This window comes from Cannabis sativa, chromosome 2 (assembly GCF_029168945.1).
Source record: "Cannabis sativa cultivar Pink pepper isolate KNU-18-1 chromosome 2, ASM2916894v1, whole genome shotgun sequence".
Lineage (NCBI taxonomy): Eukaryota > Viridiplantae > Streptophyta > Magnoliopsida > Rosales > Cannabaceae > Cannabis > Cannabis sativa.
The window spans coordinates 13,372,711-13,378,885 of record NC_083602.1 but is presented as its reverse complement, the minus strand read 5'-3'; the positions used below and the strand labels follow the sequence as shown (position 1 = coordinate 13,378,885).

General features: G+C 35.1%; 1 non-coding gene across 1 annotated transcript; it reads right to left on the bottom strand.

The window, feature by feature from the left end:
- Positions 1–1,388: 1,388 nt before the first annotated feature.
- LOC115715391 (small nucleolar RNA R71) lies at positions 1,389–1,495 on the bottom strand. Its single transcript, XR_004011265.2, has one exon. It is a non-coding gene; the product is annotated as a small nucleolar RNA R71 (small nucleolar RNA).
- Positions 1,496–6,175: the final 4,680 nt, after the last annotated feature.

Sequence of the window (6,175 nt, the reverse complement as noted above, 5' to 3'; positions counted from 1 at the left end):
ATGAACATGTGTAGCTAAACACTTTAATTAGGGTTAGATGGATATTGTTTAACATTGTTTATGGTTTTAAGATGATTAATTTTCCCCCTAATTTCTATGTATTCTATTTTATTTGTGCTTAATTACTTTTAATTGCCTGATCACCAATTATCTGTCTATGATTTTGATGCGAGATCTGAGAAGTGAGTGTCAAATATGCTATAGTAAAATAGAACTGAATTTCGATATAGGACGAGAGTACCTATATGGTTTAGATAGCTTATAGGGTTTTTATGCTTAATGCCTGTTGCATGTTAAATTTATCACGAGAGTAGAAAGTTTACATGTAATTGAGGTTTATATATCTGAGAAGACTATAAATTACCTTAGTAAACCTGCTATTGCATAGGAATTAATATTAGGAAAATAATCATGTTAGGCCATATTCAATAAAAACAATTGAAATCGACACCCTAGTTTATTAACTATCAATTTTCTCGAATCGTTGCTTCCAACTATTTTTCTTATACTTCATTGTTTTTTTTTCCTATCTTTTATTTAATCAAATAGAAGTAAAAATTTAATTTTAACGTACTTAACTACACTCCCTGTGGGATCGACCTCACTCCTAGTGAGTCTACTACTTGAAACGATACGTACACTTGCGTGTGCAAAATATCGCAACAAGTTTTTGGCGCCGTTGCCGGGGAATTGTTAAAGATTAATATTACATAAAATTATACTAACTTCTACTTTGGTATATTTTCTCTTGCTGATTTTTCTAACCTTTTTCTTGCAATATTTTCTTTATTTATTTCAGGAATCCTAAGTGCATGCGCCGTCAAGGACAATCAGTCATATTACCAGTTGATCCTGAAATTGAGAAAACTTGCAGGAAGAATCGAAAGAACAAGAGGCAAGAAAGAGTTTCAGCAACTGCTGAAACATCAGAAATCATGGCTGCCAATGTGAACAATAATGTTGGGAACAATGGGCGTAATAATGGTAATAATGGAGGCGCTGTGGAAGATCAAGCTAATGGCCGTAGCTTGAGAGATTACATTCTCCCTACTCTGACGGGAGTGCAGTCATGTATTAGGCCACCGGCAGTGGATGCAAACAACTTCGAGATCAAACCTGCCATCCTTCAAATGGTGCAGTCTTCAGTTCAGTTTGGTGGTCTCCCTTCTGAAGATCCAAATTTGCATCTCTCTAACTTCATGGAACTTTGTGAAACTTTTAAAGTTAATGGAGTTAGCGACGATGCCATTAGATTGAGGTTGTTTCCATTCTCGCTCAGAGAACGAGCCAAGAGTTGGTTGAATTCTTTGCCACCGAATTCTATTGCTACATGGAATGATCTGGCAACAAAATTCTTGTCAAAGTTCTTTCCTCCAGCGAAGTCTGCAAAGCTAAGAGGAGAAATCAATAATTTCTGCCAACAAGATAATGAATCTCTCCATGAGGCTTGGGAGAGGTTTAAAGATCTGATCAGGAGGTGTCCCCATCATGGTATAGAGAAGTGGATGCTGGTTCACAACTTCTACAACGGGTTGGTTGGTAATACTAGAACTCTAATAGATGCAGCAGCTGGCGGAGCTTTTATGAGAAAGAGTGCTAATGAGGCATATGATCTATTGGAGGAGATGGCTCTAAACAACCAGCAGTGGCCAACTGAAAGGAGTCAATCCAAGAAAGTAGCTGGTGTGTTAGAAGTCGATGCCATACAAAGTTAACAGCTCAGGTTGAGGCATTGACTAAAATCATTGCAGGGCAAGCTAAGCAAGCCCAAATTGTTTGTGAGTTATGTGGAGGAAGTCATCACTTTTCGGAGTGCCAAGCAGATGTGGATGATTTGCCAATGGATGAAGCTAAGGCCATTGGGAATTTTTCACAGAACAACAACAACAACAATTATGGGTTCAACCAGAATAACAACCGAAGAAATAGTGGGTTCTATCAACAAAGAAATCAGAACCAACAGTTTAATCAGCAACAAGCCTCTGGTGGAAGTTCTAGTTTGCAGACAGATTTACTGCTCCAATTCATGACTGAAACTAGATCTTCAATTAAAGACCTGCAGACTCAGATGGGCCAGCTAGCAACTCAGGTAGCAACCCGCCCTCAAGGAAATTTGCCTAGCACCACTGAAGTTAATCCTAAAGAAAACTGCAAGGCAATTACCCTGAGGAGCGGTAAGAAGTATGATGGGCCTGAGTTACCACAACCAGTTGAGGTAGATGTAGAAATAAATGCTCAACCAGTGCCGACACCAACACCGACAGCAGAGAAGGCTACTGATAGCCCAGCACCACCACAACAGTCTCCACCGATTAGTATTGATCATCATGTAAAGATACCCTATCCTCAGAGGCTGAGAAAGTCAAGCTTAGACAAGCAGTTCACCAAGTTTCTAGAAGTCTTCAAAAGACTTCACATTAACATTCCTTTTGCTGAAGCTCTAGAGCAGATGCCAAGTTATGTGAAGTTTATGAAGGAAATTTTGTCAAAGAAGAGGAAGATGGAAGACTATGAGACAGTGGCTCTAACTGAAGAGTGTAGCGCTATTCTACAGAAGAAACTCCCTCCAAAACTCAGAGATCCAGGGAGCTTCACTATTCCTTGTACTATTGGTAAAATTGAAGGAATAAATGCACTATGTGATTTGGGAGCCAGTATTAACTTAATGCCCTTGTCAGTGTTCAAAAGATTGCAGCTAGGTGAAGCAAAGCCAACTACTGTAACTCTTCAATTGGCAGATCGATCGCTAGCTCACCCTAGAGGAGTCATTGAGGATGTGTTAGTAAAGGTGGACAAGTTCATCTTCCCAGCTGATTTCATTGTTCTAGATATGGAAGAAGATAGTAATGTTCCTATCATCCTGGGGAGACCTTTCTTGGCAACAGGGAAAGCATTAATTGATGTACAGAAGGGGGAGTTAAAGTTGCGTGTTCAAAAAGAAGAAGAGACTTTCAAGGTATTTGCCGCAACTGAAATTCCTACTTGTTGTCGAGTGGAAGTTGTAAAGGATGATCGAGAAGTAACTACCAACAAGAAGAAAGGGAAGTCTAAAGAACGCTTTCGAACTTTTCGACGACGTATGAAAAGACTATTGTGTGGGAGTTATGAAGGTGACTCTCAATCTAAGGAAAGCTTTAAAAATTGCAACATTGGAGGTCAGTTTTCTTTGTTTGGCACAAAGGCCCTCATGGATGCGAGAGGTGGATTCTACCCGCCACCACCACCACCGCCATACTGACATGGCGCTCAGGTAAGTTCCCTTCCCTTTAGTTTTTAATGTCGCATTGGAGACAATGTGTCACTTTAGTTTGGGGGGTGAACTTAAATTTAAAATTTTAATTTAAATTTTTTATTTTTAATGTAAGTTAATTTGCTTAATATGAGTCAATTTGAAAGTAGGTAGATAGCATGATTTGAAAAGTTCATTTATTTTTCGAAAAATCCGTGTGCTTGGTGATATCACATTCTTGACTAATTTTAATTTTATATTTAAAAGAACATAGAATCATATTAGGTAATTTTCTAGTAATTAAATTGGTTTATGTATGCTAATTTGATATGTGAAAAGTTGTTTGGAAAATTCTAGAACTTGCTTGCTTGCTATTTGAGGCGAAATAATAAATTATGCATGACTAGGAAAGTGATTTAGGCAATTTTTTTTTTTAAATCGATTGTGCTTGTCAAGCCATCCCTATAATTTTATCCTAGTTACCCTTTTTGAGCCTTAACTTATTTTTTTCTACACATATTGAGCCTAAAAAGATAAACCCATAAATACCCAAAATTTCAATTCTAATCATACCATAAGTAGATCTTTAGTTTGGGGGAATTTGGATGGAAGTTTGTTGTATGTGAGTGGAAAAAAGTGTGAAAAATTGAGAGAATATAAAAAGGAGAAAAGAAAGAAAAATCTGACAACTAGTGTCAAATCTAGAAAAAAAAAAAAGATAAATATAAAGTTGTTGCACCCTTGTTGAAGAATATATCTCTCATGTAATTAGAAAAAAGGGTATTGGGATTGTGTGAAAAATATTGTGGGTGACATGATTGGAGAAGCTTATGGTATAGTAAAGCCTAAATGACCATTTCAACTACCTTTACCCTAAGCCTAACATTACAAGCCTAGAAAGACCTTCTGATTCTTGGTTGTGCATTAATCTATATTAGTGAAGAATAGTAAGTATTGCAAGCATATGGAATTTTTGGTTAGTGGATTGATGATTGTAATTGGCATACATAAAGTGGTTTAATTGTTAGTTAATTGCATTCTATGGTTTGATGAGCTAAATGAAAATAAATTGAAATATGTCAAGGGTGTAATTGAACTGAAATTCTGGATTGTATGTATAAGTGAATTTTTTTCATAATCATATTATTGAACCTACTTGAAAATTACTCATGTTTTGGAGATTGACTTGTTTAATGTTTATTTAGTGTTTTACTCGAGGACGAGTAAAAGCTTAGTTTGGGGGAATTTGTTAGGTTATTTTTAGTATTAATTTTAGATTAAGTTTAGTATATTTTTAATTAAGTTTTAATCGTGTTTGGAGCATTTTTACGCTTATTATCTTTTATTTTTACAGATTTAAAATAGAAGAAGATTAGAAAAATATCAGAGAAAAAGATGGGAAAAAGATAAAAAATATCATGATATTTTTTATAGAGAAAATTGTGGAAGCCGAAACTTCAAGCCTGAATTCGACGGTTTTCTGATTGGATTTTGGAAAAAGTCAAAACATGAAAGTTCTAGATCTCTCTTTTATCTTTCCGGAACATCTTGAATCTTTCAATTCCGAGCAATATTGAGAGAGTTATGGTCCAAATACTATCAGTCGACGCAGCAGAAAAAAATATCTCGTTTGAGGTTTCCCAAAAATTTAAATTCGAGTGGGAATTTAAATATTGCGTTTTTTCCATATTTTTAGGCCTTCAATGCCTATATAAAGGGAAGAAGGGAGTTGATTTCATCAAGCAATTTTAGAGAGAAAAACAGAGAGAATACATATGCAAAGTGGAGAGATCAACTGCAATATTGGAGGCATTCTTCAGAGGGTTTTCAGCATTCTTCTCTTCTCTATTTTCATCTATTTTCTTAAAGTTAATATGTGTATTTGTGCTTCCATGAACATGTGTAGCTAAACACTTTAATTAGGGTTAGATGGATATTGTTTAACATTGTTTATGGTTTTAAGATGATTAATTTTCCCCCTAATTTCTATGTATTCTATTTTATTTGTGCTTAATTACTTTTAATTGCCTGATCACCAATTATCTGTCTATGATTTTGATGCGAGATCTGAGAAGTGAGTGTCAAATATGCTATAGTAAAATAGAACTGAATTTCGATATAGGACGAGAGTACCTATATGGTTTAGATAGCTTATAGGGTTTTTATGCTTAATGCCTGTTGCATGTTAAATTTATCACGAGAGTAGAAAGTTTACATGTAATTGAGGTTTATATATCTGAGAAGACTATAAATTACCTTAGTAAACCTGCTATTGCATAGGAATTAATATTAGGAAAATAATCATGTTAGGCCATATTCAATAAAAACAATTGAAATCGACACCCTAGTTTATTAACTATCAATTTTCTCGAATCGTTGCTTCCAACTATTTTTCTTATACTTCATTGTTTTTTTCCTATCTTTTATTTAATCAAATAGAAGTAAAAATTTAATTTTAACGTACTTAACTACACTCCCTGTGGGATCGACCTCACTCCTAGTGAGTCTACTACTTGAAACGATACGTACACTTGCGTGTGCAAAATATCGCAACAGCAATATCGGTCCAGTCCAATGTATACTCCATACATTCGAAACTAGTATACTTTACTAATGTCCTGGAAAGAACATAACACTTACTCCAAGTGTAAGTATACATCATCGCTGATTATCACATTAGTGTAAATCCAATAACACTGATGAAACAGGGACCAAGTCTTTTGATTCATATGATCACAATAACATTCCACTGTGTTGACGATACTGTAATTGTGAATAAACATATGATCTGGATTTAACTGATTTTGTGTGTGTGAATGTAATAAACATATTAAACCATTAGCATGTAAAATTCATGCAAACATCAATCACTTCAAATTTCTTATATTGATAACTAATCAGATTGTAAAGAGTTTTATTTAGGGCATAAAACCCAACAAACTCCCA